We start from the raw sequence: 26,757 nt of genomic DNA on the forward strand, positions 1-26,757 counted from the left end.
CCGGAGCCGGCGCATGCGCCCTGCGGGTCCGGAGCCGGCGCATGCGCCCTGCGGGTCCGGAGCCGGCGCATGCGCCCTGCGGGTCCGGAGCCGGCGCATGCGCCCTGCGGGTCCGGAGCCGGCGCATGCGCCCTGCGGGTCCGGAGCCGGCGCATGCGCCCTGCGGGTCCGGAGCCGGCGCATGCGCCCTGCGGGTCCGGAGCCGGCGCATGCGCCCTGCGGGTCCGGAGCCGGCGCATGCGCCCTGCGGGTCCGGAGCCGGCGCATGCGCCCTGCGGGTCCGGAGCCGGCGCATGCGCCCTGCGGGTCCGGAGCCGGCGCATGCGCCCTGCGGGTCCGGAGCCGGCGCATGCGCCCTGCGGGTCCGGAGCCGGCGCATGCGCCCTGCGGGTCCGGAGCCGGCGCATGCGCCCTGCGGGTCCGGAGCCGGCGCATGCGCCCTGCGGGTCCGGAGCCGGCGCATGCGCCCTGCGGGTCCGGAGCCGGCGCATGCGCCCTGCGGGTCCGGAGCCGGCGCATGCGCCCTGCGGGTCCGGAGCCGGCGCATGCGCCCTGCGGGTCCGGAGCCGGCGCATGCGCCCTGCGGGTCCGGAGCCGGCGCATGCGCCCTGCGGGTCCGGAGCCGGCGCATGCGCCCTGCGGGTCCGGAGCCGGCGCATGCGCCCTGCGGGTCCGGAGCCGGCGCATGCGCCCTGCGGGTCCGGAGCCGGCGCATGCGCCCTGCGGGTCCGGAGCCGGCGCATGCGCCCTGCGGGTCCGGAGCCGGCGCATGCGCCCTGCGGGTCCGGAGCCGGCGCATGCGCCCTGCGGGTCCGGAGCCGGCGCATGCGCCCTGCGGGTCCGGAGCCGGCGCATGCGCCCTGCGGGTCCGGAGCCGGCGCATGCGCCCTGCGGGTCCGGAGCCGGCGCATGCGCCCTGCGGGTCCGGAGCCGGCGCATGCGCCCTGCGGGTCCGGAGCCGGCGCATGCGCCCTGCGGGTCCGGAGCCGGCGCATGCGCCCTGCGGGTCCGGAGCCGGCGCATGCGCCCTGCGGGTCCGGAGCCGGCGCATGCGCCCTGCGGGTCCGGAGCCGGCGCATGCGCCCTGCGGGTCCGGAGCCGGCGCATGCGCCCTGCGGGTCCGGAGCCGGCGCATGCGCCCTGCGGGTCCGGAGCCGGCGCATGCGCCCTGCGGGTCCGGAGCCGGCGCATGCGCCCTGCGGGTCCGGAGCCGGCGCATGCGCCCTGCGGGTCCGGAGCCGGCGCATGCGCCCTGCGGGTCCGGAGCCGGCGCATGCGCCCTGCGGGTCCGGAGCCGGCGCATGCGCCCTGCGGGTCCGGAGCCGGCGCATGCGCCCTGCGGGTCCGGAGCCGGCGCATGCGCCCTGCGGGTCCGGAGCCGGCGCATGCGCCCTGCGGGTCCGGAGCCGGCGCATGCGCCCTGCGGGTCCGGAGCCGGCGCATGCGCCCTGCGGGTCCGGAGCCGGCGCATGCGCCCTGCGGGTCCGGAGCCGGCGCATGCGCCCTGCGGGTCCGGAGCCGGCGCATGCGCCCTGCGGGTCCGGAGCCGGCGCATGCGCCCTGCGGGTCCGGAGCCGGCGCATGCGCCCTGCGGGTCCGGAGCCGGCGCATGCGCCCTGCGGGTCCGGAGCCGGCGCATGCGCCCTGCGGGTCCGGAGCCGGCGCATGCGCCCTGCGGGTCCGGAGCCGGCGCATGCGCCCTGCGGGTCCGGAGCCGGCGCATGCGCCCTGCGGGTCCGGAGCCGGCGCATGCGCCCTGCGGGTCCGGAGCCGGCGCATGCGCCCTGCGGGTCCGGAGCCGGCGCATGCGCCCTGCGGGTCCGGAGCCGGCGCATGCGCCCTGCGGGTCCGGAGCCGGCGCATGCGCCCTGCGGGTCCGGAGCCGGCGCATGCGCCCTGCGGGTCCGGAGCCGGCGCATGCGCCCTGCGGGTCCGGAGCCGGCGCATGCGCCCTGCGGGTCCGGAGCCGGCGCATGCGCCCTGCGGGTCCGGAGCCGGCGCATGCGCCCTGCGGGTCCGGAGCCGGCGCATGCGCCCTGCGGGTCCGGAGCCGGCGCATGCGCCCTGCGGGTCCGGAGCCGGCGCATGCGCCCTGCGGGTCCGGAGCCGGCGCATGCGCCCTGCGGGTCCGGAGCCGGCGCATGCGCCCTGCGGGTCCGGAGCCGGCGCATGCGCCCTGCGGGTCCGGAGCCGGCGCATGCGCCCTGCGGGTCCGGAGCCGGCGCATGCGCCCTGCGGGTCCGGAGCCGGCGCATGCGCCCTGCGGGTCCGGAGCCGGCGCATGCGCCCTGCGGGTCCGGAGCCGGCGCATGCGCCCTGCGGGTCCGGAGCCGGCGCATGCGCCCTGCGGGTCCGGAGCCGGCGCATGCGCCCTGCGGGTCCGGAGCCGGCGCATGCGCCCTGCGGGTCCGGAGCCGGCGCATGCGCCCTGCGGGTCCGGAGCCGGCGCATGCGCCCTGCGGGTCCGGAGCCGGCGCATGCGCCCTGCGGGTCCGGAGCCGGCGCATGCGCCCTGCGGGTCCGGAGCCGGCGCATGCGCCCTGCGGGTCCGGAGCCGGCGCATGCGCCCTGCGGGTCCGGAGCCGGCGCATGCGCCCTGCGGGTCCGGAGCCGGCGCATGCGCCCTGCGGGTCCGGAGCCGGCGCATGCGCCCTGCGGGTCCGGAGCCGGCGCATGCGCCCTGCGGGTCCGGAGCCGGCGCATGCGCCCTGCGGGTCCGGAGCCGGCGCATGCGCCCTGCGGGTCCGGAGCCGGCGCATGCGCCCTGCGGGTCCGGAGCCGGCGCATGCGCCCTGCGGGTCCGGAGCCGGCGCATGCGCCCTGCGGGTCCGGAGCCGGCGCATGCGCCCTGCGGGTCCGGAGCCGGCGCATGCGCCCTGCGGGTCCGGAGCCGGCGCATGCGGGCAGTTTCACGGCTCACGCATGCGTACTGTCGTTTCGCAAGTCGCGCATGCGTGTTGTTATCTCGAGTTTCGCGCATGCGTGCTATGTTCATGTGGCTGGCGCATGCGTATTGCCTTGTCGCTATTCGCGCATGCGTACTGCTGTCTCGGGCTGCGCGCATGCGTTACGGTGTCACGCCTGCCGCGCATGCGTATTGCCGCATCGCTCTTCGCGCATGCGTACTACGGTCGTACGGCATGCACATGCGTACTGTCCTCTCGCGTTTCGCGCATGCGTACTGCGTTCACGCAGCCCGCGCATGCGTACAGCCGGCACGCGGCTCGCGCATGCGTTCTGCGTTCACACGGCTCGCGCATGGGTACTGCATTCTCGAGGTGCGTGCATGCGTACTGCTGTCTGGGGCTTCGCGCATGCGTATTGCATTCTCGCCGCATACAGCAGCAGTTCCGCGCATTGGCCACCAGGCGGTAGCAGAGACAGCGGCGGATCCTCGGTGCAGCCCCTGGCGATCCGTTCAATTTTGTGATGATGGGGAATGAACACGAAGTTAGGAGGACAAAGACGAAGAAAACAGACGGAAAGTACTCCAAACCCAGGAAAGCTGTGCTAAGTTCTTATGAATATCTGTAAAAAAGAGAAAGGTTTTTTTTCTTTTTTGCCAACGTCTGTTGCATTGTTTTAAATATTCACATACCAAACTGTAACTGCCCAGCCAATTTAATGATAACGAAATTAAAGCATGTTGGCAGAAAGTACTGGGCCATATTAATGTTTGCTCAGCCTCTGTTTTGTTCATACTTTAATGTATTTGTTTCCAAGCGCTTTTCTTCAACTCCAAGTTTCATTTTTGTCTTTTTATTCTTTTTAATGCCATAAAATGGATAGTTTTAGGCCCTAGCAAGTCTAAACAGGCGGACACTGCACAAAGCTGCAGTTTTGAGATTCATGTGGACCATTACATTGTTTCCACAAAGATTAATGTAAACTGCAGTTCTCCACCTCAGTTTACAGATGAAAAAATTAATTCACCTGCATAGAAAGAATCAGTGTGTCACAGCTGCCTTTGGCAAGATGGCCTGAGAGTTATGCAGGTCCATCAGGCTCAGCTGCAGCTTTTCATCTGCCCTTCTCTGGTCCTCCTGCAACCAGAGAGATAGCCCACAGGGGCATGTGGTTTGCAGACCCTTCCCAGTCAGCTGCAACAGTCGCTCCTTTCAGCTCTCCCTTTCCCCCAGATCATTCCCATTTCACAGGCTGGAGCCCTATGTGGCAGAAGAGGAGAGAGCTACAGGCAGAAGTAAAACAGGGTGCTGGGATTCCTCCATCCTGCTGCCAGATGTCTTCTCTGGCATTTTTGGGGGTGGGCAGGGGACTGTGGGAGCACCCTTGAGGCTCTGGGCAGGATGGTAGGAAGCAAAGATGCAGCTGCAGGCAGTGGGCTGTGGGCTGGAGCAGTGCAGCCAGGCACGGCCGCACGGCTCACAGTATGGGCACACGGGAAGTTTGTCCAGCTGAGGGCTGCTGGGCTGTCCTTACCATGCACTCTCTACAGGTCTGCACGGACTGCAGCAGTTGCTCGAGCACTTTCCACTGCAGGAGCTCACAAGTGACAACTCCAACCCTGACCCATACAGGTAATGACAAAATACACACCCAATACAGAATCTGGCATTCTACAGTCCTCCCAGAGCTTGTTACTGCTTTTTAGGCTGCTCTTCAGGTATTCTGTCCTTTCCCCTTCACTCCCCTATGTCTTGCCCCATGCCTTCCCCATTTCTTTTTCAGGCTTTCCCCTTTATTTCCTCACTTCCTTCCCCATGCCATCCCCCTGCAACAGCGGACGTGTTGTACAGGGAGCACATTCTGGAGATGATTTGCCTTTTCTCCAAACCTGCTATGTCTTCATAAATCCCACTTTGTGCCGCAGAAGAAATGGGGTACTGCAGTACGTCAGTGATCTCTGATTTGAGGAGCGCAGGGGCTGCACCAAGTACGCACGCTGCAGCCTCCCTATTTCTCTGGGGTTTGGGATTGATGTTTGAGCCAAAAGGCTACATGCAGCCGTACAGGCAGGTGCCAGGTTCATCCACTGAGGACACCAAATCCTAAAATATTTTTGCAATGGTCTTCACTTACAAAGTGAGTACATGAAACATATTTCTTCCTGAGGAGACATAAGCTGACGCAGGCAGTTTGGCAGACAGCACTCGCTCCATTCACACCTGGAATCTCAGCCCTTTTGTTGCACATGCAGCTTCTCGGCATCTTGCTGTAACAGTATTCAAATCTGTGCTACCCTGTCTATTAGAAATTTCACCAACTGCCTTTGAGGACAGACTGGAATCAAAATATGTGGGCCATCATAGCTTGTCCATTGATAAACCTCCCCTTGCCAGACAGGCAGACCCAGTTGGCCAATTTTTTGCCTTTTTTTTTTTTTTTTTTTTTTTTTTATTTGCCTTTATGGGAACTTGGAACACCTGGTGAGGGGTGTAGCCAGCCCGACAAGCACAGGTGGAAGGAATTCCAGATGGGGCTGAGCCTGTCTCCACCCCTCCCTAACCTCATTTAAGGGCTGGCAGCCCCAGAGGCATTGTCTGTAGCTGGAGTCTGCCTCCTGTGGGTTGCTAGGTGAGCCCTGGTCCTTGGAAAGAAGTGATTCTTTCTTTCTTTCTTTATTGCAGGGTTTTGATCTCTGCCTTTCTGAGGGGATCCTGAGCTGGTTTAGGGCAGCTATATCTGCTTTGCCTGTCCTTATGATGCCCTTCAATTGTTCTCTGAGAAAAATGAAGGGGTTGTCTCCCTTTCTCTGACCTGGTAATAGAGGGACTGACATACATTCCTTTCTTTTGCTATTATCTCATTTCTGGAGTGCTTCAATCAGCCCTAAGGTAATGCTGGTTGGCTTACTGAGCATTGCAACCCCAGAAATGCCTGGAGTTGGTGCTCTTTTCCATAAAGGGATTCTGTGTTTTCTGGGTCTTCTTTGCAACTCTTCTTAAGATCAATACTTTCTCATTAAGTTTCTGTTCCCTCTTTCATGATTCTCATCTCACAATCTTCAACCTGGGACTCCAAACTTGGTTTGTCTGCCACCACGCTGTCCCAGCCCATTTTATGACATGTACTCTCTGTGTCAGCCTCCGTGTTCTCTCTGTGTCCTCATGCCCCACTCATGTCTTTGTGTCTTCCCTGTGTCCTCTCTCCATGTCCGCTCTGTGTCTCCTGTGCCATGTATCAATTCCACCCATGCAGAGTATTGTTTAAGGGCATGTATTTAAATTATGTTCTGCATCCCTTTTGATCTCATTCTGTTTTGCAGCTCGACGGGGTTTAAGGATTTCTGGGGCTCCTCTAGCCAGTGGTTTAAGCACTGTGAAATCTGTGGAGCAGATAATGGAACACCACAAGCCTCTTGTTCATGCATGGCTTGTATGCAGGCAGGTTTTGTGATAGCTGTGGGAAGCTCACTTAAAGATGAAATGGGCGTTACCTTGCTCAGTGGGGTCTATTTTTCCAGCCCAATAAGCTACATGGCTAGTGATAGAGTGAGGTGAATCTACCAGGCTGGGACCTGAGCTTAAGAAAACCCCTGGGCCCCAGTAGCCATTTTCTTCATCCTCACTTGGTATAATACAGTCTCCACTACTCGAGCATAGTGAACACAAATATTCTCTTCCCGTTTTGTCTGGTTCTCTCCTATATTGTCCTTACAAATTTGTCAGTGGTAACAGATGCCAGGGCACAATTCTCAGAGCACGCTGTGGCCGACTGCCCTGGGGTCCCATGGTTCTTTCTGTTTCTATGGCAGATCTGGCTTTGTATTTATAGGAAACAAGGGATTGTCCTCTACTGGACCGCTTTGTCAGGATCACCCCTGATATCTCCATTTCAGTTGTCTGGGGATGCTATTAGTTTCCTAACCTGTACGGTACCCAAACCCCCCGCCCCTCTTCCTTCCATCCCCTGGCCCCCCTGTTAAATAGCTAGCTCTGCAGCAATGGGACCCGACAGTGTGATGAGGCAAGGCCTCTGATCTGCTGAACAAATACTGAGACTGGCACAGAGAGGCTCTACAACTGATCTGGATCTTCCTGATTGGAGTAGTTTGAGGTTTCCCCAGAGCTGCTGAGCATGCAGGTTTCCTTGCCTGCCCTCATTGCACACCAGGCCATTGGTGTCATTTGTGTCATCACGTCTCATGGCTTCAGGTATCATACCATAAACTCCTTAGAGTTGGAAAGGACAATTTATGATGATCTAGTCCAACTCCCCCACAGCGAACAAGGACATCCACAGCTAGATCAGGTTGCCCAGGGCCTGATCCAGCCTCACCTTGAAGGGGACAGGGCATCCACCACAACTCTGGGCAACCTGTTCCACTGCCTCACCGCCCTCACTGTAAAAGATATTTTCTTGATATCTAACCTAAATATTCCCTTGTTCTTTCCTTTAGCTCCCCTTTAGGTATTGAAAGGCTGTTACCAGGTCACCTTGGAGCCTTCACTTCTGCAGGCTGAACAGCCCCAGCTCTCTCTGCCTGTCCTTGTAGGAGAGGTGTTCGATCCCTTAGTTCACTCTTTTGTGGCCATCCTCTGCATGTGCTCCAACAGGTCCATGTCTATTCTGCACTGAGGACTCTACATCTGGATGCAGTACTCCAGGTGAGGCCTCTTCAGTACAGAGCAGAAGGGCAGGATCACCTCCCTGCACCTGCTGACTACGCTTCTTTTGATACAGACGAGGATATGGTTGGTTTTCTGGGCTGGGAGGGCACATTGCTGGCTCATGTTCAGCTTGCCATCCACCAGAACCTCCAGGTCTTTTGGGACAGGCCTATGCTCAGTCTTTTCATCCCCCAGCATGTATTAGTAGTGGGGGGTTCTCTTGGCCCACGTGCAGGACACTGCACCTGGATTTTTTGAACCTGATGAGGTTCACCTGTTCCTGCTGCTCAAGCCTGTCTAGGTCCCTCTGTTTGGCGTCCCGTCCCTCTGGTGTGTCACCCCACAGCTTGGTGTTGTCAGCAAACTTTCTGGGGGTACACTCAACCCCCCTGATGATGTTGCTGATGAAAATATTGAAGAGTATCAGCCTCAGCATGGACCCCTGTGGGACAACACTCATCACCAATCGCCATCCAGGTGTGGAGCCATTGAGCGCTGCTCTCTGGACTCAGTCCTGCAGCCAGTTCTTTGTCCATTCAACAGTCCACACATCAAATCCTTATCTTTCCCAGCTTCCTAAAGCAGCTTCCTAAAACTCAATCCAATTGAAATTCTCTGCTGTCTAGTAACATGGACTTCTATGAGACTGTGAGCTCAGGCTTTACAGGCCAGCAGTGGAGCCAACAGGGAGGCCTCTGGATTTTCAAAAAGGACCGAGAAGGCTGAGAATCAGGTGCCTTGTTTGACTTTTTTACTGACTGTCTTAAGGATTCTGTCAGTCCGTAGGCACGTTTGTTTGGTTTGGCTGGAGCTTTGGAGCTTGGTGCTTATGACTTCAGTTCTTTCGGACACAGAGCTGCTTCGGACACTTGCTGCCTAGACCAATTACACACATTGTTGGCGGAGATCACTCTGTGCACTTTTTTTTGTTGTTTTTTGTTTTGTTTTTTTTTAATGTCTTGAAAGTGTGAATGTGGTATGTGCCTTCGAACAGGGAATGTCTGAAAGAAATTTATTTATTTATTTTCTTGGAGTAGTCGTTCAGGGAAATGTGGATTCTTCCTTCTCTGTCGCTATGTTTCCTGTAGTGGTTTTCTAGGAATGGCTTCGGTCACTGATTGCTTACTTGCTTATTTTCAGTACTGAAAGAAACCTACCATTCTTTTTCTTCTGCCTACGTAGAACTCCCTTCGTTTCCTTTGCAGTTTTGAGTTGTGCTCTGGAACAGAATGTACAGCTGGATCTAGAATAGTTGCCAAAGAGGTGTCTGTGGGCAAATGGTGCTGGACTTGCCAGACACAGGTCATAAAGTTCCTTGCCTCCTTGCAAAGTGTTCCTGTATTATTCTTATATGACCTATGTTACTGCTGTACTGAGATTATTATTACAAATCCATTATCTGTTTCCCAGAGGTGATGCTGAGAAGCATGCCACATGATGACATATGCATACCTCATGCTTCATATTAATTCTACCTTCAGGTCAAAAGTAGACCGAAATCCTTGAAACCGTGTCTGGGAATCCCACTGTTACTGAGATGGCTTAGCCGCCATGCCCGTGGTCAGAATGCCCTGCAGCAGATCCCGGCACCAGTTGTGAATGAAGGAGCTGACAACAAATTGCTTGATATCAAAACCGACCGAGTGGATATTTCCAAGCCTTGGGTGAGGCAGACAGAATCTCAGAGTGGTGAGGCCATGTACGGGGGCACCAGTTTTTCTCATGCCCCGTGTGGCCAATTGGTGAAATTGTGGCCATGTTTGGTGCTGGAGGCAGCAGGATGCATGCGTGCAGGCATGTGGAAATGGTTTAGGTAGTCGCACTGCACAGCAATTCCGCTGACCTTTATTATACTTAGTCCTCCAGAAAATGGTGCACATTCACCATGAAGCTTATAAATAACATGTGCTCCTACAAAACCCTATGGTGTGGGCAGGCAGTCAACTCTTGGACCTCTGGCTCAGTGGTACTTTTCTCTTTTCAAATCTTGAGTACTCCTTGTCTATTTGCTCGGGCAGATTGACACCCAAGCCTGCCCTGGGAACGGACTGTTTTGGCTCCCAGTGTACCTTGCACCCGCCACATGCATAATGAGGAGTCCAAAAAAGCTGCATGCTTAGATGAAAATGCGCATGCGAAATAAAGCGTGCACAATGCTGCATACGTAGTGCGTTCTCGAAACTGGCACATGCGCAGTGTGGCCCAGGGGCTGCCACATGCGCAGTGCGATCTTGCAGATACCGCACGCGCAGTGTGGTCCCAGGGCTAGTGCATGCACACTGCTGTCTCAAAGATGGCACATCTGCAGTGCAGTCTAGGGGCTGGCTCATGTACAGTGAGGTCCCAGAGCTAGCACAAGTGCAGTGCGATCTCAGAGAAGGTGCATGCACAGTACAGTTCTGGGGACGGTGCATGCACAGTGTGTTCCTGGAGCTGGCGCATGTGCAGTGCAGTCCCGGGGATGGTCCATACGCAGTACGGCCATGGGGCTGGTGCATACACAGTGCAGTATTGCAGCCAGAGCATGCGCAGTGCGGTCTTGGGTCTGGTGCATGCACAGTGCAGGATCAAATCAAGCGCAAGCGCAGTGCGGTCTCAGAGCCACGCCCCCTCATTCCCCCCCCAATTGCTGTTTGGTTTAAGAATACTCTTAACTTTTCATTTTCTACCTTTTTATCCTTTTTGTAATATTATTTTTTATTTCTGATTTTTTTATTATTCAAATTATTATGTATAATTCATTTTCCATTCCCTTTCCTGCTTTTCTGATTCATACTAGGAATTTTCTGATCCCTATTCTATTTCTTCTTCATATTGTTACCCTTAAAGCCAGGCCCCGTCCCCCCTCCCTGGGGGAAGCCCCGCCCCCTCCAAATTTCTTTTTGGTTTATGAATACTTTGAACTTTTTATTTTCTAATTTGTTTGTTTTTTCCTTTCCATAGTATTATTTTCTGTTTTGGATTCTTTTTCTCACTTTTTCCATTTTTTCTTTCTCTTTTTTCTTTTCTGACTCCCACTCTGTTTGATATTATTTTCTAGCTATTTTTCTACTACTTTACCTTTTTCCCAACCCCTGTTTATTGTTCTTATAGTTATCTGGTTTCTATTTCTTTTTCATATTCTTTTTCTTTGTCTCATTCTTCTTCCAAATACTTACCTAATTCTTTTTCTCCTTCTAAGTCACTTTCTCTTTCGAATCCTTTTTACTTTTCTAAATACTTTTCCAATTCTTTTTCCAGTTCCTTTACTAATTCTATGTCGTCATTACTTGATAATCCTTTACCTATTTTATTACAATTCCAATTCCCCTCCCCAGGCTGCCGGTTGATCCGTCTTGTGTCTGCAATAACCCGAACGTAGTCTAGTAAGGTTTGCTCAAGTGAGATGGAAAATGAAGAGGTCGGCTCCAAAACAAGCTTGTGGTGAGTGTTTTGTATGACTTGGGGTTTCTAGAACGACCTCTATTTTTTTTCCATAAAATTGAAGTGGGCTTGGTGTCGGTTGTTCCTTACGCTCACTTTGCTGTCACTGGGTGTTCTTCCTTGGCCCATCCTTAGGGCTCCCCAGTTCTGGTGGGATCTCAGTGCCGCCTTCCGATCCCACAGAGCTTGGGTTTGTTCTCTTATTTTCAGGTTCAGTGTCATTTCTTGCCTTTATGCAATATTTACCTTCCTTTCTTTTGTTTCATGGGCTGCCAATGGATGTTTCATTGGGCTATGCTGACCCAAATGCAGACTGCTTTGCTTTGACAGAGGGAGATGCAAATAAAAGAGGTAGGCTCCGAAACAGGCTTCCGGTGAGTGCTGTGTACGACTTGGGGAAACTAGGACGATCATTATTACTTCCTAATTAGTGTTCTTCTGTTCTGCTTGTGAGGGTTTTTTTCTTTCCTTCTAGGATTGGTGACTTCTCCACCAGCTGCTATTGGCCGTCCGGACCTCTTTGGGTTGCAGTGTTAGATGTGCTCTTGTATGGGAACTGTTGAATCACGGCCTGAACCTCTGATTGACCACCCGAGGCGAGCGCTGAGTCAGCTGCAGGGGCACAGGTGAACACAGTTTCACCTGAGTGACCGGAAGGGGTGGAGCCTGGCTCCACCCCTCCTAGACCCCATTTAAGGGCTGACTCCCAAGGAGGAAGGATCTCTATCTGGAGATCACTCCTCTTGGAGCCCTTCCGCGAGCCCAGGACACGGGTAAGATCTTTATTTCATTACTCCTTTGTAACGCGGTAATCTCTCTGGTCCAATACCTGTATACCTGTTTGCCATACAGCTCTGATTCTTGGAAAAGGGTAAGTGATCCCTCTTTCGTGACCTGAAGATCATGTCTCCTGACCTTGTTTTGTGTTCAGCAGGTGGTGGTGGAGAGCTGTGACCCGTTCGAGCCTAGTGAGGATGTTCACGGACACAGCAGGAACCCACACCCACAGGTGGACACCAAGATCTGTTCCTTCCTCTGCCTGGCAAGCTCTGCCGACCCCTGTGGTTGTTCCCACGCTTGCAGAGGTCCTATGGGCTTGGTGTCGGTCGTCCCCTGTGCTCACCTTGCTGTCACTGGGTGTTCCTTCCTTCCTTTGCCCATCTTTAGGAGTCCCCCGTTCTGATGGGATCTCCGTGCCTTCTGTTGATCCCAGCGTACTTTGGTTTGTTCTTCTATTTTCAGGTTCTGTTCCATTGCATGCTTTTCTGCTGTGTTTTTCTTCCTTCCTTTTGTTTTACAGGCTGGAAATGTACGCCTGATTGGTTCTATGGTGACCCAAATGCCATGTAGGAAGGTTTGGCCAAGTGTGGTGGGAAAGGAAGAGGTAGGCTCCTAAGCAGACTTCTGGTGAGGGCTGTGTATAGTTTGGGTTTTTCTGGGATGGCCCCTACTCCTCCCTACCCCATTTTGTTCATCACCATGTGTGAAGGTTTCTTTTTTCCTCCTAGGACTGGGGACGCCAGCACCAGATGCCGTTGCACTTCCTGACCTCCCTGGGTGGCAGCGTTGGAAGTGCCTGGACCCTTGGAAAGGGCTAAGTGATTCCTTCATCATTACCAGAATGTAGTTTGTGTTCAAGAGGAGACGGTGGAGAACTGTGGCCTTTTGATCAGTGCAAAGCGTCTACTGAGGCTCTAGGTGGAGAGAACGGGAACGCAGAGCCATAGGCGGATGCCAAGATCCACTCCTTCCTCTGCCTGGCAAGCTATGTTGATCCCTGAGGTTGTTTCCATGCTTGCAGGTGTCCTATGCGCTTGGTGTCGGTTGTTCCTTGCGCTCACTTGGCTTTCACCGAGTGTTGTTGCCTTACAACATTTTTCCCACCCTCTATTTCCAAGCAGGAGCTCCCCTTGGCCTCCATGTCTCGCTCTGGCCAGGCAGATGTGGTGTGCCAACGGTACGCAGAGTCCAGACCCTGAGCAGAAGAGCAACTGAGGAGAGAGGCTGCCCTGGGTGAGACAGGAGAAGTGCCCCTTGAAGCGGGGGACGCCCCGCTGGTGCTGCCTCTCGCATCCACCGGCAGCGCGTTCCTTCTCTCTCCTTGCCGCCCGGCGCTTTGCCGTCTCCCAGGGCTCGCCAAGTCCAAATGTTGCCTGATGGAGTCCAACTCCGGCTTGACCAACACTCACCCCATCTGTCCCCGCACCAGCTGGCTTAGGGCTCCCCAGCACTGCTGGCTGTCGGTGCCTGCTGTCGCTCCCAGTCAGCATGGCTCTGTTCCTTGCTTTTGGGGTTCCAGAGCTGTTTGCTGTTTGCTACGGTTATGGAGTGTTTCTCTTCTCTCTCTTCTTCTCTTCCATCTTGGCCGTTGGCGCCTCGGTGGAGTTCCGGTGACCCAAATGCAGACTGCTCTGCGTTGACCAAGTGTGATGCCAAGAGAAGAGGCAGGCTCCAAAACAGGCTGCTGGTGAGTGCTGTGCATGACTCGGGGTTCCTAGAATGCCCACTCTTTCTTACTAACCCGTGTTGTTCAGCACCAAATGTGAAGGCTGCTTCTTTCCTTCCAGGACTGGAGACTCCACCACCAGGTGCCGTTGTCATTCTTGACCTCCCCGGGTTGCGGCGCTGGACGTGCCCTGATCCTTGGAAAGGGGTAAGAGAGCTGTATTTCATTAGCAGCAGGTGATCTCTACTTACCTTGTCTTGTGTCCAACAGGTGGCAGTGGAGAGTTGTGACACTCCCTGAGCGCTGCAAGGACTCTACTGAGGCTCTTGGTGGACACAGCAAGAACTCCCACCCATAGATGGATGCCAAGATCCGCTCCTTCTTCTGTCTGGCAAGCTCTGCTGACCCCTGAGGTCGTTCCCACGCTTGCAGAGGTTCTATAGGCTTGGTGTCGCTTGTTGCTTGTGCTCACCTTGCTGTCACCGCGTGTTCTTCCTTTGCCCATCTTTAGGGGTCCCCCATTCTGACGGGATCTCCGTGCCTTCTGCTGATCCCAGAGAGCATGGGTTTGTTCTCTTATAGCCAGGTTCAGTATCATTTTTTCATGTTACGCATTCTTTCTCATCCTTCCTCTCTTTTTTTTTTTTTTTTTTTTTCCCCTCCCCAGGCTGCCGGTTGATCCGTCTTGTGTCTGCAATAACCCGAACGTAGTCTAGTAAGGTTTGCTCAAGTGAGATGGAAAATGAAGAGGTCGGCTCCAAAACAAGCTTGTGGTGAGTGTTTTGTATGACTTGGGGTTTCTAGAACGACCTCTATTTTTTTTCCATAAAATTGAAGTGGGCTTGGTGTCGGTTGTTCCTTACGCTCACTTTGCTGTCACTGGGTATTCTTCCTTGGCCCATCCTTAGGGCTCCCCAGTTCTGGTGGGATCTCAGTGCCGCCTTCCGATCCCACAGAGCTTGGGTTTGTTCTCTTATTTTCAGGTTCAGTGTCATTTCTTGCCTTTATGCAATATTTACCTTCCTTTCTTTTGTTTCATGGGCTGCCAATGGATGTTTCATTGGGCTATGCTGACCCAAATGCAGACTGCTTTGCTTTGACAGAGGGAGATGCAAATAAAAGAGGTAGGCTCCGAAACAGGCTTCCGGTGAGTGCTGTGTACGACTTGGGGAAACTAGGACGATCATTATTACTTCCTAATTAGTGTTCTTCTGTTCTGCTTGTGAGGGTTTTTTTCTTTCCTTCTAGGATTGGTGACTTCTCCACCAGCTGCTATTGGCCGTCCGGACCTCTTTGGGTTGCAGTGTTAGATGTGCTCTTGTATGGGAACTGTTGAATCACGGCCTGAACCTCTGATTGACCACCCGAGGCGAGCGCTGAGTCAGCTGCAGGGGCACAGGTGAACACAGTTTCACCTGAGTGACCGGAAGGGGTGGAGCCTGGCTCCACCCCTCCTAGACCCCATTTAAGGGCTGACTCCCAAGGAGGAAGGATCTCTATCTGGAGATCACTCCTCTTGGAGCCCTTCCGCGAGCCCAGGACACGGGTAAGATCTTTATTTCATTACTCCTTTGTAACGCGGTAATCTCTCTGGTCCAATACCTGTATACCTGTTTGCCATACAGCTCTGATTCTTGGAAAAGGGTAAGTGATCCCTCTTTCGTGACCTGAAGATCATGTCTCCTGACCTTGTTTTGTGTTCAGCAGGTGGTGGTGGAGAGCTGTGACCCGTTCGAGCCTAGTGAGGATGTTCACGGACACAGCAGGAACCCACACCCACAGGTGGACACCAAGATCTGTTCCTTCCTCTGCCTGGCAAGCTCTGCCGACCCCTGTGGTTGTTCCCACGCTTGCAGAGGTCCTATGGGCTTGGTGTCGGTCGTCCCCTGTGCTCACCTTGCTGTCACTGGGTGTTCCTTCCTTCCTTTGCCCATCTTTAGGAGTCCCCCGTTCTGATGGGATCTCCGTGCCTTCTGTTGATCCCAGCGTACTTTGGTTTGTTCTTCTATTTTCAGGTTCTGTTCCATTGCATGCTTTTCTGCTGTGTTTTTCTTCCTTCCTTTTGTTTTACAGGCTGGAAATGTACGCCTGATTGGTTCTATGGTGACCCAAATGCCATGTAGGAAGGTTTGGCCAAGTGTGGTGGGAAAGGAAGAGGTAGGCTCCTAAGCAGACTTCTGGTGAGGGCTGTGTATAGTTTGGGTTTTTCTGGGATGGCCCCTACTCCTCCCTACCCCATTTTGTTCATCACCATGTGTGAAGGTTTCTTTTTTCCTCCTAGGACTGGGGACGCCAGCACCAGATGCCGTTGCACTTCCTGACCTCCCTGGGTGGCAGCGTTGGAAGTGCCTGGACCCTTGGAAAGGGCTAAGTGATTCCTTCATCATTACCAGAATGTAGTTTGTGTTCAAGAGGAGACGGTGGAGAACTGTGGCCTTTTGATCAGTGCAAAGCGTCTACTGAGGCTCTAGGTGGAGAGAACGGGAACGCAGAGCCATAGGCGGATGCCAAGATCCACTCCTTCCTCTGCCTGGCAAGCTATGTTGATCCCTGAGGTTGTTTCCATGCTTGCAGGTGTCCTATGCGCTTGGTGTTGGTTGTTCCTTGCGCTCACTTGGCTTTCACCGAGTGTTGTTGCCTTACAACATTTTTCCCACCCTCTATTTCCAAGCAGGAGCTCCCCTTGGCCTCCATGTCTCGCTCTGGCCAGGCAGATGTGGTGTGCCAACGGTACGCAGAGTCCAGACCCTGAGCAGAAGAGCAACTGAGGAGAGAGGCTGCCCTGGGTGAGACAGGAGAAGTGCCCCTTGAAGCGGGGGACGCCCCGCTGGTGCTGCCTCTCGCATCCACCGGCAGCGCGTTCCTTCTCTCTCCTTGCCACCCGGCGCTTTGCCGTCTCCCAGGGCTCGCCAAGTCCAAATGTTGCCTGATGGAGTCCAACTCCGGCTTGACCAACACTCACCCCATCTGTCCCCGCACCAGCTGGCTTAGGGCTCCCCAGCACTGCTGGCTGTCGGTGCCTGCTGTCGCTCCCAGTCAGCATGGCTCTGTTCCTTGCTTTTGGGGTTCCAGAGCTGTTTGCTGTTTGCTACGGTTATGGAGTGTTTCTCTTCTCTCTCTTCTTCTCTTCCATCTTGGCCGTTGGCGCCTCGGTGGAGTTCCGGTGACCCAAATGCAGACTGCTCTGCGTTGACCAAGTGTGATGCCAAGAGAAGAGGCAGGCTCCAAAACAGGCTGCTGGTGAGTGCTGTGCATGACTCGGGGTTCCTAGAATGCCCACTCTTTCTTACTAACCCGTGTTGTTCAGCACCAAATGTGAAGGCTGCTTCTTTCCTTCCAGGACTGGAGACTCCACCACCAGGTGCCGTTGTCATTCTTGACCTCCCCGGGTTGCGGCGCTGGACATGCCCTGATCCTTGGAAAGGGGTAAGAGAGCTGTATTTCATTAGCAGCAGGTGATCTCTACTTACCTTGTCTTGTGTCCAACAGGTGGCAGTGGAGAGTTGTGACACTCCCTGAGCGCTGCAAGGACTCTACTGAGGCTCTTGGTGGACACAGCAAGAACTCCCACCCATAGATGGATGCCAAGATCCGCTCCTTCTTCTGTCTGGCAAGCTCTGCTGACCCCTGAGGTCGTTCCCACGCTTGCAGAGGTTCTATGGGCTTGGTGTCGCTTGTTGCTTGTGCTCACCTTGCTGTCACCGCGTGTTCTTCCTTTGCCCATCTTTAGGGGTCCCCCATTCTGACGGGATCTCCGTGCCTTCTGCTGATCCCAGAGAGCATGGGTTTGTTCTCTTATAGCCAGGTTCAGTATCATTTTTTCATGTTACGCATTCTTTCTCATCCTTCCTCTCTTTTTTTTTTTTTTTTTTTTCCCCTCCCCAGGCTGCCGGTTGATCCGTCTTGTGTCTGCAATAACCCGAACGTAGTCTAGTAAGGTTTGCTCAAGTGAGATGGAAAATGAAGAGGTCGGCTCCAAAACAAGCTTGTGGTGAGTGTTTTGTATGACTTGGGGTTTCTAGAACGACCTCTATTTTTTTTCCATAAAATTGAAGTGGGCTTGGTGTCGGTTGTTCCTTACGCTCACTTTGCTGTCACTGGGTATTCTTCCTTGGCCCATCCTTAGGGCTCCCCAGTTCTGGTGGGATCTCAGTGCCGCCTTCCGATCCCACAGAGCTTGGGTTTGTTCTCTTATTTTCAGGTTCAGTGTCATTTCTTGCCTTTATGCAATATTTACCTTCCTTTCTTTTGTTTCATGGGCTGCCAATGGATGTTTCATTGGGCTATGCTGACCCAAATGCAGACTGCTTTGCTTTGACAGAGGGAGATGCAAATAAAAGAGGTAGGCTCCGAAACAGGCTTCCGGTGAGTGCTGTGTACGACTTGGGGAAACTAGGACGATCATTATTACTTCCTAATTAGTGTTCTTCTGTTCTGCTTGTGAGGGTTTTTTTCTTTCCTTCTAGGATTGGTGACTTCTCCACCAGCTGCTATTGGCCGTCCGGACCTCTTTGGGTTGCAGTGTTAGATGTGCTCTTGTATGGGAACTGTTGAATCACGGCCTGAACCTCTGATTGACCACCCGAGGCGAGCGCTGAGTCAGCTGCAGGGGCACAGGTGAACACAGTTTCACCTGAGTGACCGGAAGGGGTGGAGCCTGGCTCCACCCCTCCTAGACCCCATTTAAGGGCTGACTCCCAAGGAGGAAGGATCTCTATCTGGAGATCACTCCTCTTGGAGCCCTTCCGCGAGCCCAGGACACGGGTAAGATCTTTATTTCATTACTCCTTTGTAACGCGGTAATCTCTCTGGTCCAATACCTGTATACCTGTTTGCCATACAGCTCTGATTCTTGGAAAAGGGTAAGTGATCCCTCTTTCGTGACCTGAAGATCATGTCTCCTGACCTTGTTTTGTGTTCAGCAGGTGGTGGTGGAGAGCTGTGACCCGTTCGAGCCTAGTGAGGATGTTCACGGACACAGCAGGAACCCACACCCACAGGTGGACACCAAGATCTGTTCCTTCCTCTGCCTGGCAAGCTCTGCCGACCCCTGTGGTTGTTCCCACGCTTGCAGAGGTCCTATGGGCTTGGTGTCGGTCGTCCCCTGTGCTCACCTTGCTGTCACTGGGTGTTCCTTCCTTCCTTTGCCCATCTTTAGGAGTCCCCCGTTCTGATGGGATCTCCGTGCCTTCTGTTGATCCCAGCGTACTTTGGTTTGTTCTTCTATTTTCAGGTTCTGTTCCATTGCATGCTTTTCTGCTGTGTTTTTCTTCCTTCCTTTTGTTTTACAGGCTGGAAATGTACGCCTGATTGGTTCTATGGTGACCCAAATGCCATGTAGGAAGGTTTGGCCAAGTGTGGTGGGAAAGGAAGAGGTAGGCTCCTAAGCAGACTTCTGGTGAGGGCTGTGTATAGTTTGGGTTTTTCTGGGATGGCCCCTACTCCTCCCTACCCCATTTTGTTCATCACCATGTGTGAAGGTTTCTTTTTTCCTCCTAGGACTGGGGACGCCAGCACCAGATGCCGTTGCACTTCCTGACCTCCCTGGGTGGCAGCGTTGGAAGTGCCTGGACCCTTGGAAAGGGCTAAGTGATTCCTTCATCATTACCAGAATGTAGTTTGTGTTCAAGAGGAGACGGTGGAGAACTGTGGCCTTTTGATCAGTGCAAAGCGTCTACTGAGGCTCTAGGTGGAGAGAACGGGAACGCAGAGCCATAGGCGGATGCCAAGATCCACTCCTTCCTCTGCCTGGCAAGCTATGTTGATCCCTGAGGTTGTTTCCATGCTTGCAGGTGTCCTATGCGCTTGGTGTCGGTTGTTCCTTGCGCTCACTTGGCTTTCACCGAGTGTTGTTGCCTTACAACATTTTTCCCACCCTCTATTTCCAAGCAGGAGCTCCCCTTGGCCTCCATGTCTCGCTCTGGCCAGGCAGATGTGGTGTGCCAACGGTACGCAGAGTCCAGACCCTGAGCAGAAGAGCAACTGAGGAGAGAGGCTGCCCTGGGTGAGACAGGAGAAGTGCCCCTTGAAGCGGGGGACGCCCCGCTGGTGCTGCCTCTCGCATCCACCGGGCAGCGCGTTCCTTCTCTCTCCTTGCCGCCCGGCGCTTTGCCGTCTCCCAGGGCTCGCCAAGTCCAAATGTTGCCTGATGGAGTCCAACTCCGGCTTGACCAACACTCACCCCATCTGTCCCCGCACCAGCTGGCTTAGGGCTCCCCAGCACTGCTGGCTGTCGGTGCCTGCTGTCGCTCCCAGTCAGCATGGCTCTGTTCCTTGCTTTTGGGGTTCCAGAGCTGTTTGCTGTTTGCTACGGTTATGGAGTGTTTCTCTTCTCTCTCTTCTTCTCTTCCATCTTGGCCGTTGGCGCCTCGGTGGAGTTCCGGTGACCCAAATGCAGACTGCTCTGCGTTGACCAAGTGTGATGCCAAGAGAAGAGGCAGGCTCCAAAACAGGCTGCTGGTGAGTGCTGTGCATGACTCGGAGTTCCTAGAATGCCCACTCTTTCTTACTAACCCGTGTTGTTCAGCACCAAATGTGAAGGCTGCTTCTTTCCTTCCAGGACTGGAGACTCCACCACCAGGTGCCGTTGTCATTCTTGACCTCCCCGGGTTGCGGCGCTGGACGTGCCCTGATCCTTGGAAAGGGGTAAGAGAGCTGTATTTCATTAGCAGCAGGTGATCTCTACTTACCTTGTCTTGTGTCCAACAGGTGGCAGTGGAGAGTTGTGACACTCCCTGAGCGCTGCAAGGACTCTACTGAGGCTCTTGGTGGACACAGCAAGAACTCCCACCCATAGATGGATGCCAAGATCCGCTCCTTCTTCTGTCTGGCAAGCTCTGCTGACCCCTGAGGTCGTTCCCACGCTTGCAGAGGTTCTATGGGCTTGGTGTCGCTTGTTGCTTGTGCTCACCTTGCTGTCACCGCGTGTTCTTCCTTTGCCCATCTTTAGGGGTCCCCCATTCTGACGGGATCTCCGTGCCTTCTGCTGATCCCAGAGAGCATGGGTTTGTTCTCTTATAGCCAGGTTCAGTATCATTTTTTCATGTTACGCATTCTTTCTCATCCTTCCTCTCTTTTTTTTTTTTTTTTTTTTCCCCTCCCCAGGCTGCCGGTTGATCCGTCTTGTGTCTGCAATAACCCGAACGTAGTCTAGTAAGGTTTGCTCAAGTGAGATGGAAAATGAAGAGGTCGGCTCCAAAACAAGCTTGTGGTGAGTGTTTTGTATGACTTGGGGTTTCTAGAACGACCTCTATTTTTTTTCCATAAAATTGAAGTGGGCTTGGTGTCGGTTGTTCCTTACGCTCACTTTGCTGTCACTGGGTGTTCTTCCTTGGCCCATCCTTAGGGCTCCCCAGTTCTGGTGGGATCTCAGTGCCGCCTTCCGATCCCACAGAGCTTGGGTTTGTTCTCTTATTTTCAGGTTCAGTGTCATTTCTTGCCTTTATGCAATATTTACCTTCCTTTCTTTTGTTTCATGGGCTGCCAATGGATGTTTCATTGGGCTATGCTGACCCAAATGCAGACTGCTTTGCTTTGACAGAGGGAGATGCAAATAAAAGAGGTAGGCTCCGAAACAGGCTTCCGGTGAGTGCTGTGTACGACTTGGGGAAACTAGGACGATCATTATTACTTCCTAATTAGTGTTCTTCTGTTCTGCTTGTGAGGGTTTTTTTCTTTCCTTCTAGGATTGGTGACTTCTCCACCAGCTGCTATTGGCCGTCCGGACCTCTTTGGGTTGCAGTGTTAGATGTGCTCTTGTATGGGAACTGTTGAATCACGGCCTGAACCTCTGATTGACCACCCTGAGGCGAGCGCTGAGTCAGCTGCAGGGGCACAGGTGAACACAGTTTCACCTGAGTGACCGGAAGGGGTGGAGCCTGGCTCCACCCCTCCTAGACCCCATTTAAGGGCTGACTCCCAAGGAGGAAGGATCTCTATCTGGAGATCACTCCTCTTGGAGCCCTTCCGCGAGCCCAGGACACGGGTAAGATCTTTATTTCATTACTCCTTTGTAACGCGGTAATCTCTCTGGTCCAATACCTGTATACCTGTTTGCCATACAGCTCTGATTCTTGGAAAAGGGTAAGTGATCCCTCTTTCGTGACCTGAAGATCATGTCTCCTGACCTTGTTTTGTGTTCAGCAGGTGGTGGTGGAGAGCTGTGACCCGTTCGAGCCTAGTGAGGATGTTCACGGACACAGCAGGAACCCACACCCACAGGTGGACACCAAGATCTGTTCCTTCCTCTGCCTGGCAAGCTCTGCCGACCCCTGTGGTTGTTCCCACGCTTGCAGAGGTCCTATGGGCTTGGTGTCGGTCGTCCCCTGTGCTCACCTTGCTGTCACTGGGTGTTCCTTCCTTCCTTTGCCCATCTTTAGGAGTCCCCCGTTCTGATGGGATCTCCGTGCCTTCTGTTGATCCCAGCGTACTTTGGTTTGTTCTTCTATTTTCAGGTTCTGTTCCATTGCATGCTTTTCTGCTGTGTTTTTCTTCCTTCCTTTTGTTTTACAGGCTGGAAATGTACGCCTGATTGGTTCTATGGTGACCCAAATGCCATGTAGGAAGGTTTGGCCAAGTGTGGTGGGAAAGGAAGAGGTAGGCTCCTAAGCAGACTTCTGGTGAGGGCTGTGTATAGTTTGGGTTTTTCTGGGATGGCCCCTACTCCTCCCTACCCCATTTTGTTCATCACCATGTGTGAAGGTTTCTTTTTTCCTCCTAGGACTGGGGACGCCAGCACCAGATGCCGTTGCACTTCCTGACCTCCCTGGGTGGCAGCGTTGGAAGTGCCTGGACCCTTGGAAAGGGCTAAGTGATTCCTTCATCATTACCAGAATGTAGTTTGTGTTCAAGAGGAGACGGTGGAGAACTGTGGCCTTTTGATCAGTGCAAAGCGTCTACTGAGGCTCTAGGTGGAGAGAACGGGAACGCAGAGCCATAGGCGGATGCCAAGATCCACTCCTTCCTCTGCCTGGCAAGCTATGTTGATCCCTGAGGTTGTTTCCATGCTTGCAGGTGTCCTATGCGCTTGGTGTTGGTTGTTCCTTGCGCTCACTTGGCTTTCACCGAGTGTTGTTGCCTTACAACATTTTTCCCACCCTCTATTTCCAAGCAGGAGCTCCCCTTGGCCTCCATGTCTCGCTCTGGCCAGGCAGATGTGGTGTGCCAACGGTACGCAGAGTCCAGACCCTGAGCAGAAGAGCAACTGAGGAGAGAGGCTGCCCTGGGTGAGACAGGAGAAGTGCCCCTTGAAGCGGGGGACGCCCCGCTGGTGCTGCCTCTCGCATCCACGGGCAGCGCGTTCCTTCTCTCTCCTTGCCGCCCGGCGCTTTGCCGTCTCCCAGGGCTCGCCAAGTCCAAATGTTGCCTGATGGAGTCCAACTCCGGCTTGACCAACACTCACCCCATCTGTCCCCGCACCAGCTGGCTTAGGGCTCCCCAGCACTGCTGGCTGTCGGTGCCTGCTGTCGCTCCCAGTCAGCATGGCTCTGTTCCTTGCTTTTGGGGTTCCAGAGCTGTTTGCTGTTTGCTACGGTTATGGAGTGTTTCTCTTCTCTCTCTTCTTCTCTTCCATCTTGGCCGTTGGCGCCTCGGTGGAGTTCCGGTGACCCAAATGCAGACTGCTCTGCGTTGACCAAGTGTGATGCCAAGAGAAGAGGCAGGCTCCAAAACAGGCTGCTGGTGAGTGCTGTGCATGACTCGGGGTTCCTAGAATGCCCACTCTTTCTTACTAACCCGTGTTGTTCAGCACCAAATGTGAAGGCTGCTTCTTTCCTTCCAGGACTGGAGACTCCACCACCAGGTGCCGTTGTCATTCTTGACCTCCCCGGGTTGCGGCGCTGGACGTGCCCTGATCCTTGGAAAGGGGTAAGAGAGCTGTATTTCATTAGCAGCAGGTGATCTCTACTTACCTTGTCTTGTGTCCAACAGGTGGCAGTGGAGAGTTGTGACACTCCCTGAGCACTGCAAGGACTCTACTGAGGCTCTTGGTGGACACAGCAAGAACTCCCACCCATAGATGGATGCCAAGATCCGCTCCTTCTTCTGTCTGGCAAGCTCTGCTGACCCCTGAGGTCGTTCCCACGCTTGCAGAGGTTCTATGGGCTTGGTGTCGCTTGTTGCTTGTGCTCACCTTGCTGTCACCGCGTGTTCTTCCTTTGCCCATCTTTAGGGGTCCCCCATTCTGACGGGATCTCCGTGCCTTCTGCTGATCCCAGAGAGCATGGGTTTGTTCTCTTATAGCCAGGTTCAGTATCATTTTTTCATGTTACGCATTCTTTCTCATCCTTCCTCTCTTTTTTTTTTTTTTTTTTTTTCCCCCCTCCCCAGGCTGCCGGTTGATCCGTCTTGTGTCTGCAATAACCCGAACGTAGTCTAGTAAGGTTTGCTCAAGTGAGATGGAAAATGAAGAGGTCGGCTCCAAAACAAGCTTGTGGTGAGTGTTTTGTATGACTTGGGGTTTCTAGAACGACCTCTATTTTTTTTCCATAAAATTGAAGTGGGCTTGGTGTCGGTTGTTCCTTACGCTCACTTTGCTGTCACTGGGTGTTCTTCCTTGGCCCATCCTTAGGGCTCCCCAGTTCTGGTGGGATCTCAGTGCCGCCTTCCGATCCCACAGAGCTTGGGTTTGTTCTCTTATTTTCAGGTTCAGTGTCATTTCTTGCCTTTATGCAATATTTACCTTCCTTTCTTTTGTTTCATGGGCTGCCAATGGATGTTTCATTGGGCTATGCTGACCCAAATGCAGACTGCTTTGCTTTGACAGAGGGAGATGCAAATAAAAGAGGTAGGCTCCGAAACAGGCTTCCGGTGAGTGCTGTGTACGACTTGGGGAAACTAGGACGATCATTATTACTTCCTAATTAGTGTTCTTCTGTTCTGCTTGTGAGGGTTTTTTTCTTTCCTTCTAGGATTGGTGACTTCTCCACCAGCTGCTATTGGCCGTCCGGACCTCTTTGGGTTGCAGTGTTAGATGTGCTCTTGTATGGGAACTGTTGAATCACGGCCTGAACCTCTGATTGACCACCCGAGGCGAGCGCTGAGTCAGCTGCAGGGGCACAGGTGAACACAGTTTCACCTGAGTGACCGGAAGGGGTGGAGCCTGGCTCCACCCCTCCTAGACCCCATTTAAGGGCTGACTCCCAAGGAGGAAGGATCTCTATCTGGAGATCACTCCTCTTGGAGCCCTTCCGCGAGCCCAGGACACGGGTAAGATCTTTATTTCATTACTCCTTTGTAACGCGGTAATCTCTCTGGTCCAATACCTGTATACCTGTTTGCCATACAGCTCTGATTCTTGGAAAAGGGTAAGTGATCCCTCTTTCGTGACCTGAAGATCATGTCTCCTGACCTTGTTTTGTGTTCAGCAGGTGGTGGTGGAGAGCTGTGACCCGTTCGAGCCTAGTGAGGATGTTCACGGACACAGCAGGAACCCACACCCACAGGTGGACACCAAGATCTGTTCCTTCCTCTGCCTGGCAAGCTCTGCCGACCCCTGTGGTTGTTCCCACGCTTGCAGAGGTCCTATGGGCTTGGTGTCGGTCGTCCCCTGTGCTCACCTTGCTGTCACTGGGTGTTCCTTCCTTCCTTTGCCCATCTTTAGGAGTCCCCCGTTCTGATGGGATCTCCGTGCCTTCTGTTGATCCCAGCGTACTTTGGTTTGTTCTTCTATTTTCAGGTTCTGTTCCATTGCATGCTTTTCTGCTGTGTTTTTCTTCCTTCCTTTTGTTTTACAGGCTGGAAATGTACGCCTGATTGGTTCTATGGTGACCCAAATGCCATGTAGGAAGGTTTGGCCAAGTGTGGTGGGAAAGGAAGAGGTAGGCTCCTAAGCAGACTTCTGGTGAGGGCTGTGTATAGTTTGGGTTTTTCTGGGATGGCCCCTACTCCTCCCTACCCCATTTTGTTCATCACCATGTGTGAAGGTTTCTTTTTTCCTCCTAGGACTGGGGACGCCAGCACCAGATGCCGTTGCACTTCCTGACCTCCCTGGGTGGCAGCGTTGGAAGTGCCTGGACCCTTGGAAAGGGCTAAGTGATTCCTTCATCATTACCAGAATGTAGTTTGTGTTCAAGAGGAGACGGTGGAGAACTGTGGCCTTTTGATCAGTGCAAAGCGTCTACTGAGGCTCTAGGTGGAGAGAACGGGAACGCAGAGCCATAGGCGGATGCCAAGATCCACTCCTTCCTCTGCCTGGCAAGCTATGTTGATCCCTGAGGTTGTTTCCATGCTTGCAGGTGTCCTATGCGCTTGGTGTTGGTTGTTCCTTGCGCTCACTTGGCTTTCACCGAGTGTTGTTGCCTTACAACATTTTTCCCACCCTCTATTTCCAAGCAGGAGCTCCCCTTGGCCTCCATGTCTCGCTCTGGCCAGGCAGATGTGGTGTGCCAACGGTACGCAGAGTCCAGACCCTGAGCAGAAGAGCAACTGAGGAGAGAGGCTGCCCTGGGTGAGACAGGAGAAGTGCCCCTTGAAGCGGGGGACGCCCCGCTGGTGCTGCCTCTCGCATCCACCGGCAGCGCGTTCCTTCTCTCTCCTTGCCGCCCGGCGCTTTGCCGTCTCCCAGGGCTCGCCAAGTCCAAATGTTGCCTGATGGAGTCCAACTCCGGCTTGACCAACACTCACCCCATCTGTCCCCGCACCAGCTGGCTTAGGGCTCCCCAGCACTGCTGGCTGTCGGTGCCTGCTGTCGCTCCCAGTCAGCATGGCTCTGTTCCTTGCTTTTGGGGTTCCAGAGCTGTTTGCTGTTTGCTACGGTTATGGAGTGTTTCTCTTCTCTCTCTTCTTCTCTTCCATCTTGGCCGTTGGCACCTCGGTGGAGTTCCGGTGACCCAAATGCAGACTGCTCTGCGTTGACCAAGTGTGATGCCAAGAGAAGAGGCAGGCTCCAAAACAGGCTGCTGGTGAGTGCTGTGCATGACTCGGGGTTCCTAGAATGCCCACTCTTTCTTACTAACCCGTGTTGTTCAGCACCAAATGTGAAGGCTGCTTCTTTCCTTCCAGGACTGGAGACTCCACCACCAGGTGCCGTTGTCATTCTTGACCTCCCCGGGTTGCGGCGCTGGACGTGCCCTGATCCTTGGAAAGGGGTAAGAGAGCTGTATTTCATTAGCAGCAGGTGATCTCTACTTACCTTGTCTTGTGTCCAACAGGTGGCAGTGGAGAGTTGTGACACTCCCTGAGCACTGCAAGGACTCTACTGAGGCTCTTGGTGGACACAGCAAGAACTCCCACCCATAGATGGATGCCAAGATCCGCTCCTTCTTCTGTCTGGCAAGCTCTGCTGACCCCTGAGGTCGTTCCCACGCTTGCAGAGGTTCT

The 26,757-nt window shown here is 54.2% G+C and overlaps 10 long non-coding RNA genes across 10 annotated transcripts; all 10 read left to right on the forward strand.

Annotated features, from left to right (window-relative positions):
- The first annotated feature begins 5,346 nt into the window (after positions 1 to 5,346).
- LOC121113338 lies at positions 5,347 to 11,632 on the forward strand. The gene is made up of 4 exons (XR_005860814.2): positions 5,347 to 5,535; positions 10,889 to 10,994; positions 11,307 to 11,345; positions 11,470 to 11,632. It is a non-coding gene; the product is annotated as an uncharacterized LOC121113338 (long non-coding RNA).
- A 110-nt stretch (positions 11,633 to 11,742) lies between these two features.
- LOC121113339 lies at positions 11,743 to 13,346 on the forward strand. Its single transcript, XR_005860815.1, has 3 exons — positions 11,743 to 12,003; positions 12,162 to 12,378; positions 12,503 to 13,346. It is a non-coding gene; the product is annotated as an uncharacterized LOC121113339 (long non-coding RNA).
- A 54-nt stretch (positions 13,347 to 13,400) lies between these two features.
- LOC121113336 lies at positions 13,401 to 14,851 on the forward strand. Its single transcript, XR_005860809.1, has 3 exons — positions 13,401 to 14,213; positions 14,526 to 14,564; positions 14,689 to 14,851. It is a non-coding gene; the product is annotated as an uncharacterized LOC121113336 (long non-coding RNA).
- Positions 14,852 to 14,961: 110 nt separating this feature from the next.
- LOC121113346 lies at positions 14,962 to 16,016 on the forward strand. The gene is made up of 3 exons (XR_005860826.1): positions 14,962 to 15,222; positions 15,381 to 15,597; positions 15,722 to 16,016. It is a non-coding gene; the product is annotated as an uncharacterized LOC121113346 (long non-coding RNA).
- Positions 16,017 to 17,322: 1,306 nt separating this feature from the next.
- On the forward strand, positions 17,323 to 18,069 carry LOC121113350. The gene is made up of 3 exons (XR_005860832.1): positions 17,323 to 17,431; positions 17,744 to 17,782; positions 17,907 to 18,069. It is a non-coding gene; the product is annotated as an uncharacterized LOC121113350 (long non-coding RNA).
- Positions 18,070 to 18,179: 110 nt separating this feature from the next.
- On the forward strand, positions 18,180 to 19,429 carry LOC121113340. The gene is made up of 3 exons (XR_005860816.1): positions 18,180 to 18,440; positions 18,599 to 18,815; positions 18,940 to 19,429. It is a non-coding gene; the product is annotated as an uncharacterized LOC121113340 (long non-coding RNA).
- A 1,112-nt stretch (positions 19,430 to 20,541) lies between these two features.
- On the forward strand, positions 20,542 to 21,239 carry LOC121113348. The gene is made up of 3 exons (XR_005860828.1): positions 20,542 to 20,650; positions 20,963 to 21,001; positions 21,126 to 21,239. It is a non-coding gene; the product is annotated as an uncharacterized LOC121113348 (long non-coding RNA).
- Positions 21,240 to 21,399: 160 nt separating this feature from the next.
- On the forward strand, positions 21,400 to 22,454 carry LOC121113347. The gene is made up of 3 exons (XR_005860827.1): positions 21,400 to 21,660; positions 21,819 to 22,035; positions 22,160 to 22,454. It is a non-coding gene; the product is annotated as an uncharacterized LOC121113347 (long non-coding RNA).
- Positions 22,455 to 23,732: 1,278 nt separating this feature from the next.
- Positions 23,733 to 24,510, forward strand: LOC121113335. The gene is made up of 3 exons (XR_005860808.1): positions 23,733 to 23,872; positions 24,185 to 24,223; positions 24,348 to 24,510. It is a non-coding gene; the product is annotated as an uncharacterized LOC121113335 (long non-coding RNA).
- Positions 24,511 to 24,620: 110 nt separating this feature from the next.
- Positions 24,621 to 25,675, forward strand: LOC121113345. Its single transcript, XR_005860825.1, has 3 exons — positions 24,621 to 24,881; positions 25,040 to 25,256; positions 25,381 to 25,675. It is a non-coding gene; the product is annotated as an uncharacterized LOC121113345 (long non-coding RNA).
- The last annotated feature ends 1,082 nt before the right edge of the window (positions 25,676 to 26,757 follow it).

This window comes from Gallus gallus, chromosome 6 (assembly GCF_016699485.2).
Source record: "Gallus gallus isolate bGalGal1 chromosome 6, bGalGal1.mat.broiler.GRCg7b, whole genome shotgun sequence".
Lineage (NCBI taxonomy): Eukaryota > Metazoa > Chordata > Aves > Galliformes > Phasianidae > Gallus > Gallus gallus.